At 35.6% G+C, this 9,001-nt stretch overlaps 1 pseudogene; it reads right to left on the bottom strand.

The window, feature by feature from the left end:
• Positions 1 to 4,247: 4,247 nt before the first annotated feature.
• LOC145099630 (protein CANDIDATE G-PROTEIN COUPLED RECEPTOR 7 pseudogene) lies at positions 4,248 to 5,522 on the bottom strand (annotated as a pseudogene).
• Positions 5,523 to 9,001: the final 3,479 nt, after the last annotated feature.

Here is a 9,001-nt window from a genome sequence, read left to right as displayed (position 1 = left end):
ATTCGCTACAGAACAAATGGCTACGAAATTTGCTACGGAACAAATAACTATGGAATTTGCTACAAAACAATTGGCTACGGAATTTGCTATGGAACAAATGACTACGAAATTTACTACGAAATTCATTGTTACAAAATTATTATGGAAGTGTGTTGTAGTTGAATTGCTACGGATAGACGTTGTAGAAATGGCCATAGAAAAATTGCTACAAAACTATAATTTCGTAGTTAAACATTTTGCTACAAGAAATTTTGCTATGAAATCTCATTGGCAAATTCCGTAGTAACTTCCGTAGTTATTTAGGTTTAGCTACGGAATTTTAGTTTTTTGCTACGGAATTTTTCCGTACTTAAATCGAAATTTTCTTGTAGTGATACTCAATACCATGAAACAAAGATTGTGTCAACACAAAACACTACAAGAAAATCACTCTTTAGCAACGACGCTATTTCCGGCAACGGAGGCCTTTAGCGGCGACTCTAGAGAGTGTCGCCGCTAAAAGCCCCTGTCGCCGGTAAGAGCGTCGCTGCTAAAGGTTGATCACCCGAATCCGCGTCTTCCCCTTCCGTTACATCTACACCGTTCGATCAAATATCCAATCCAACGGTTAGGGTACCCTTATCCGAACTAACCTAATATCGATGTCGCCGCTAATAGTTCACTAAAAAATGACGTGATACCCTTCCCTCTAGATTGTCGCTGCTATTGATAAAAGTCGCCGGTAATAACCTAATTGTCGCCGCTAAAGGCTGACGCAGATAAAAAAAAAGCACGCAGAAACTTCATTCTTCTTACTTGCTTTCTGTTGCTGCATGTTCTCCTTCGCCCCTTACACTTTCTACCGAGTTCATCTTCAACTTGCTTCTTCCATCTTGATTTCTCCATATATTGTGTCATATTAAGGGTTTTAGGGATTAAGGTGTGATTTGGGACCAATTTCTAAGTGGAGTTCTTGAAGAAATTAAGGTAATTTGATTTGAAAATTTCTTTGATAATTTCCTTGTTAATTTTAATGTTAACACTGAAAAAGTGTTGATTAAATTTCTAAGTTTTGGTAATTTAATTTGTATGTTACCCTTGCAAATATTGTTAAAGTGATTTGTGACATTTTGGATGGCTCCCAGGTTTTGGATTTGTAGTTTCATCGGGTGAATAACAGTTTTTCCAGCTATTACCGGTTGATTTTCGCCACTACAGGTTCTATTATTTCATTTTTTTTATGAATTTGGTATTTGTATGTGAAAATTATGTGAAAATTGTCATTTGTGAAAATTGGATTGTATATTTGGTATTTGTATGAATATATGTGAATTTGGTGTATATATGCCAATATATGTGTGTTTGATGTATATGTGGTATATGAGTATTTGGTAGAAGTATATATATATATATATATATATATATATATATATATATATATTTATATAGATAATAATATCATATATATATATATATATATATATATATATATATATATATATATATATATATTTCTACCAAATACTCATATACCACATATACATCAAACACACCTACATTGGCATATATACACCAAATTCACATATATTCATACAAATACCAAATGTACAATCTAATTTTCACAAATGACAATTTTAACATAATTTTCACATACAAATACCAAATTCACAAAAAATGAAATAATAGAACCTTTAGTGGCGGAAATCAACGGATATGTAGCCGAAAAAATTGGTCTACACCCGAAAATACCCTCACCGGTAAACCCAAAGACAACACCACCAATAACACTGAAATTGAACAATTTATTGCAATTTAATCCTCAAATTCAGCTCTTAATAATCACCAAATGTCCCTATAGGCTAAACTAAAAGTGGTAGTAATACAATAATCAAATTCATTTTTTTTTCTAATCCAAAGACAACACCACCAAAAACAAGAAATTGAACAATTTGTTGTCATTTGATCATCAAATGCAGCTATAAATCGAAATTAACATACAAATTAAAAAGGAAACAACAAAATCAACTAACTTTTCTTCAAGAAATGAAGCTAGAAATCGGTCCCAAAAGCCCTAATCACCCCTTGATCCTTAATCTGACACAATGTGGGGAGATATGTAGTTGGAACAACCTAATTAAAGAGAAACTCGGGATGTAGCTGAAAGAGTGACTGGGAAGAAATGAAAACAAACAGAAAGCAGAATGGAGAAATGAAGAAACTGCGTGCGTTTTTTTTATTATCTGCGAGAGCCTTTAGCGGCGACACTTTTAGCGGCGACAATTAGAGTTTTACCGGCGACAAGGGTCAATAGCTGCGACAAACTGGAGGGAAGGGTACCGCGTCATTTTTTAGCTAACTATTAGCGGCGACAATTTTAATTTTTAGCGGCGACACATATCTCGCCGGTATTAGGTTAATGCGGATACACTACTAGAAAACATGGCATTTTCCTACGGAAAATAGCTACATAAATTTTCCGTAGCTAATTAGCTACGGAATCGCTACGGATCAGCTACAGAATGTGATGCCCTAGTTTAGTAACGGAATAGCTACGGAATAGCTACAAATGCAAAATCCGTAGGTATTCCGTAGCTAATTAGCTACGGAATGGCTACGGAATACCTACGGATACTAATTACCTACGGATTAGCTATGGAGTATGTTTTCCGTTAGATTTCCGTAGCTAATCCGTAGCTAAGTAGCTATGGGTTGGCTACGAATTTATCTTATTTTCGATTTTACGAGCACCAAACGTCGTTTTTTTTTCGCTTCGTTATTTTCACACCTCTACTATATATAATTATATATATTTTCACCAACTTGTAGCTATTAATATCGTTCATAAGGTTGTGTGCCCCTTCGGGATCAAGTACTCGTTCCACAGTTTAACATTGTACTTTTCACCAACTTGTGATGGATTATGTTTGTATATGTATATATATACACAATAATGAGTTGTGGTATATGTGTACGTGTATTTGTGTATGTATACGTGTTTGTGAGATTATGTGAACGTATTCATAAGCATTCTAGTGTTAAACCACTAAACGAGTTATGGATTTCGTATGTGCACACAATTTTATGAATGATATTAATAGCTATAAGTTTGTGAAAATATAGATAATCATGTATAATAGAGGTGTGAAAAACGAAGTTTGATGCCCGAAAAATCAAAAATAAGAAAATTCCGTAGCTAATCCGTAGCCGGATTAGCTACGAATGTTTCTTATTTTCGATTTTTTGGGCACCAAACGTCGTTTTTTTCGCTTTGTTTTTTTCACACCTCTACTACACATGATTATCTATACTTTCACCTACTTGTATCTATTAATATCGTTCATAAAGTTGTGTGCCCCTTCGGGATCAAGTACTCGTTTCACAGTTTAACATTATAATGTCTATACTTTTCACCAACTTGTGATGGATTATGTTTGTATATGTATATTTATATACATGAATGAGTTGTGGTATATGTGTACATGTATACGTGTTTATGAGATGTATGTGTACGTATTCATAAGCATTATAGTGTTAAATCATTAAACAAGCAAATGGATTTCGTATGTGCACACGGCTTTATAAATGATATTAATAGCTATAAATTGGTGAAAATATAGATAATCATGTATAATAGAGGTGTGAAAAAAACGGAGCGAAAAAAACGAAGTTTGGTTCCCGAAAAATCGAAAATAAGAAAAATCCGTACCTAATCCATAACTATTTTGCTACGGATTACCTACGAAAGTCTATCGGAAAGCATATTCCGTAGCTAATCCGTAGGGGGACACTATTACCGGCGATGTGGACTTGTAGCGGCGACACTATTACCGGCGATGTGGACTTAGATGTAACGGAGGGGGAAAACGCGGATTCGGATGATAACCCTTTAGCGGCGACACTATTACCGGCGATGTGGACTTTTAGCGGCGACTCTAGCATTTGTCGCCGCTAAAAGCCCCTGTCGCCAGTAGTAATGTTGCCACTAAAGGGTGATATTCTTGTAATCGTCAAGATATTCAATACGACGAAACAAATGTTGTGTCAACACAAAACAAATTCAATAAACAAATCAACATCATATATTAAAGAACTACGTACGGGTGACATTTTGAACCAGCAACATCAACAACTAAATAATAATAAAAACTGAACACAATACGTACTATCATTAATTCCGTTCATGCTATGTCAATAAACTGGTATTAAAATCTAATTGTTCCAAAAAAAAACTACTTAAAGATTCAGTTGAAAACTGCGCATGTCAAAGCTCAAACACCACAACCAAGCTCCACATCCCCCACAAGCCCCTCTGGTACTGGAAGATATAGTTGACCAAAATATACGCTTTTCTCAGATGGCCTGAACAATAAAAACATTACAATATACAACACAAGAGTGGCTTTCTCTCCTGCCATTGCCCAATCACTGCCGACAACTGCACAAACATAATCAATGAACGAGCATACAATAAACACAACATAGAACAGCCGAATTAGAGAAATCTTTGCAGAATAATTCTCAACTGCCTTATCGGTCTCTGAATTCCAGTAAACCGCAATTCCAATGAACACCATGATAAGCATTTTACAAAAGGTGTCTGCAAAAACTGATCCAAACTCCCACATCCTGGATTCTTCAAGTAAAACCTCACGTGCCACTTTAGAAGATATTGTAGCGAAAATTTGAAGTGGGATCACAATTATCAAACTGTTTTTAATTGGAAAAATCGGCTTCAAGAAAGAACATCCGTCAATAATCACCGCGATCACAGCATAGAAGAGCACAGTCCTGATAAACTGAAATATGCAAAGCATGACATCCCATCCATGAAGAGGAGTGCCTGTAACCTTTATAGAATGTTGGACCTTGGACGCACATAACAAGTTAAACCCCTTCATAAGAAGCAACACTCCCATGAGTAAATGAATCCAATGAAAAGATGGATAGTTCTTGAAACATATGGAGATCCAAAACGCTAGAGAACACAGGTAAATGACGGATAAATTGAAGTAAAGAGACGGGAGCTTTGTTTGCCTGGCTGGTAGGTAGTCTTTGGTAGTGCCATTATGGGTGTTGTAGAACTCTGCTTTGACATCCATTGTTACGTGTGATAGGAGGTTGCAGTTGGCGAATGTGAGTGTGTAGGAATTTGGATATGTCACAGCATACGATTTGTTGAAAGAAGACTGAGAAGGATTCGAGAAATCTTGGAAAGTAAATAGGAGTGAGATGTATTTAGAATCCAGGTAACATGAAATATGTTCGCCAACCATATAGTTTATTGCATAGTCGGAGACAAGGAAGAAACCAATACGTGAAAGATCAGGTCGTGATAAGTTGGAGGTGACAGGCATAGAGGCGACTGAGACGGAGGAGATGGAAACGGAGAGTTGACCCATGTTTGTGAACTCAAACTTGTGGAAGTCGATCAGACCTCGGTCATCATAACGGATCTTCACAGATTTGATATCTGCATAGGATGGTGCAGTGAAGATGAAGAACAGGAGGAAAACAATAGAGAGAACTTTCTGCAAATTCCTCATTCTCGATTTGGAACCGGTGAGTGCCGGGGGCTACGTTGGAGTTTCTTGTATGTGTGATTTCTGTCGAGTAGAGAAGGAAGAAGTAAAACGTAATCTGCAATTACATCTATTTAAAGTAAGAAATACAAATTACTTGGACCTAAAGGAAAGTTTAAAATGATGTTCGACTTAGATTCTAATTACCATATTTAATAAATATCCGGTTTATTAGCTACATGCAGAGAATAACAAAGAAAGAAAGGAAATTGTAGGTGGTCTATAACTCTTTAAAAACAAACTACCGAAAGATAGGGAACGATGTAGAAGGAATAGATTATGGCCAGGTTCAAATATAAACTACTAGAAAATGAAAATTATAGTACGGTTATATTTGCATACATAATACGGAAGGTTCGACCGTATTGTATCAGGGTGTATAACATTCGAGATATAATAGATCAGTACACCTTTTTAACTGTACTATATCTCAAACATATAATACCTCTTGTTTATGGTTTAACCTTAGTTATAATCATGTACTATATTTCAAACATATAATACCCTTTGTTGATGGTTTAACTTAATTATAACCCAGACAATCTTTATTACATTCTCACATCAATTTTGTACTCTATAACCATTGATAATCTCATATTATTTAGTTCTATTTTAAAGTTAATAGTATTTTATACCAACAATAACAATACTCTATATCCGGGGATGTAGCTACTCATGCATAAGGTGGGTCCTAAGATATATATATATATATATATATATATATATATATATATATATATATATATATATATATATATATATATATATACAACAATTATATATAAAAAACATAAGGAACTATCTTATCTTTGCCGAAAGACCTATATTTTCATACTTTTTTCCGTTTCTTTATATAAGGAACCACGTTGATTTTGGTCATAGATTTGTCACTGTTTATAACAATATCTTAACACCAAATGATGCAACTTATATTTTCTAGCCTTTGTGGTATAGCCAAGCTTGAATATGGTTTGAAAGGCTGACGTTTCGAACCTAACCTGAAATGCACTGCAACCCGTTAGATGTTCAGCAGGGTTGGGCTCCAGGTAGATCACTTCGATTATTAAGTTTGACGTTGAACGAAGATGAAACCATAGTGAAACGGAGAATGTATTCGCTATTGTGCACATGTCTTGTTCGTCTTATTTAGCTTTTATATCTATTCCATTAGGAAACATAGCCTTCGATGTGTCAAGTAGGGTTTTGTCTATTCGTCATTAATGCATCCGCTATGGAATGTACAAAAGGTTGTACTTAGCTAGACTCATTAGTCACTTCTGATAGAATCAAGGTATTGTTGCGATTTTAAGAGTAAGTTACAACCTTTACATTGGTAATATCGAGATTTACCGGTTTGAATCTTGCCAGTTCATATACATGATCGATTTTATTATCGGATGTCTCAATTATTCGTTCCTCGGATCGACCTGATATTTACGTATGGACCGCTCTGACAGTTCGTCAAGTGTTCTTACGGTTGGTATATGTGGAACTAGATAAAGGTTAGATGGTTTATCTAGCATATACGTCATTAAGTCCCCTTAGTTCGAATTGTTATTAATATTAATTTGAATTGGTTTCATTACTGCTGATCCTTCCAAAAGTGGATAAGTTTGAACTAGACTTAAATGTTGATATGACAGTTTTATAAAGCTATCTCTCATCATCACCCTATACTTCATGACTATCAATGCAAAATTTATATTTTTGTTCTGTTTAAGGGACAGTTTATGATTTTAACTATCCACATTCTTCAGTCCGCAATTCTCTCCTCTCGCTTGTTTTATCTTTTCCTTTTGTCTCTTCATCATGTCTTTGTAATGAAAAAAAGATAATCAGAGTGTTGATCGTATGTCATCTTATCTCACCCCAAAAATTATGGACGATATCATTAAGCTTTATAAGATCAACCCTCTATTCAAGCCATAACATTTGTGTACATCACAATCAATTACTAATAATCCTATGGGTTTCGTCGAAATTCATCAAATGTCAGTCTTGAATATGCTCAAGTATCGCTTCATATGGGCTTACTCTAAAGCAACAAACTCAAGACAGAATAAAGCCCTCTCAATGAACATCTTGGTGATCTTTGTCACCGTCTCCTTCTTCTGTCTCAAGTACAGGTACATCAAAGCCAATCTATCCCTCTCCACCAGGGGAACATACCTTGTGGTCAACATCATTGAGAACTCCTCCCCGGCAACACCGGTCCTCTGCTTAAGAGTATAGGAACCGGTCACTAGGTTCCACCAGTCCTCTGTGCCCAATCGAAGGAGTTTCAAGGTGCACCTAACCTTCCAGTCCTGTGGACAAGAGTAGGAGAAGAAACAACCCTCCACATCTGAAATCCATATCAGATCTATAATCAGGTCCTTGGCCACATCAAACTTTCGGGGCTTCACGTTGTTGAAGTTTCGGTACTGGAATGAACCTCTTCCTCGGCCTCTTGTAGCAGCGACGACAGCAGTGGCTACATTAGTAGCAATATCAGTGAGGGCCACATAGAGCTCATAAATGATGATAAGGCTCAAAAACAAGTAAGAGGAGGCTAGGGTTTCTCAAGGAATGATATTAAGTGATGGAGGCTGGTAATGAGAAGGTTTCCTATAAGTTAGAGCCCTTAAATAGGGCACAAAACCGAAGATTTTGGGTTTTCATATACTCATATTATTCCCTACGAAACATAAACTACACCCTATGTAATTCATTATACCCTTATTACGCCATGCATAACTTTAAATTACACAATGCGTAATCAAAACCCCCCGTTTTCCACTTCGACTTCAAAAAAACCATAACTTCTTCGTTTCAACTTCGTTTTCGGCATATTTTATATGCAAGGAAAGGTATCGAAGAGCCCCAGAATCCTGTCTAACTACTTTTGACTTAAAACATACCAAACTAAAATCCTAATTCCATGAATCAAGTCTGAAACATTATGTTTCACATTTTACATTTGACTCTAAACACAAACAAAGGGCCTAGATCTCATAACCAATATTATCAACATCCAATAGGGTCTAAACCTTATTCTCTTGAAGCCCATGGCCTTTACTTGATCCATTTATAGCCCATAATCTTGAAATAAGAAACTTGTTGAAATAGGATGTTACTGTTGGATAAGGTGTCTAAGTCCATAACTATTTATGGTATGTACTTGACCCGACCCGGCATGGTCCATTTGGGTTACATGGCATCATGCATTTGGATATACTAAATGAGAGAAATAAAACTTGTGGTTTATTAATATATTATACGTTCTAATATATTAATAGTATTATTTAATTAGTAATGATCAAGAATTAATTTGGAATTAATTAAGTGATCAAAAGATGACTAATTAAATATATGGGTTGATTATGTAAATCATCCATAACTTGTATAATGGGCTAAAAGGCTCCATGGATTATCAAGTTGGATTAAACCCATAGGATGCTCCA

Source organism: Lactuca serriola, chromosome 4 (genome assembly GCF_051521515.1).
Source record: "Lactuca serriola cultivar US96UC23 chromosome 4, Lser_US96UC23_V15, whole genome shotgun sequence".
NCBI classification, from domain to species: Eukaryota; Viridiplantae; Streptophyta; class Magnoliopsida; order Asterales; family Asteraceae; genus Lactuca; species Lactuca serriola.
The sequence above is the reverse complement of the archived record's forward strand: the minus strand, read 5'-3'. Positions and strand labels throughout refer to the sequence as shown.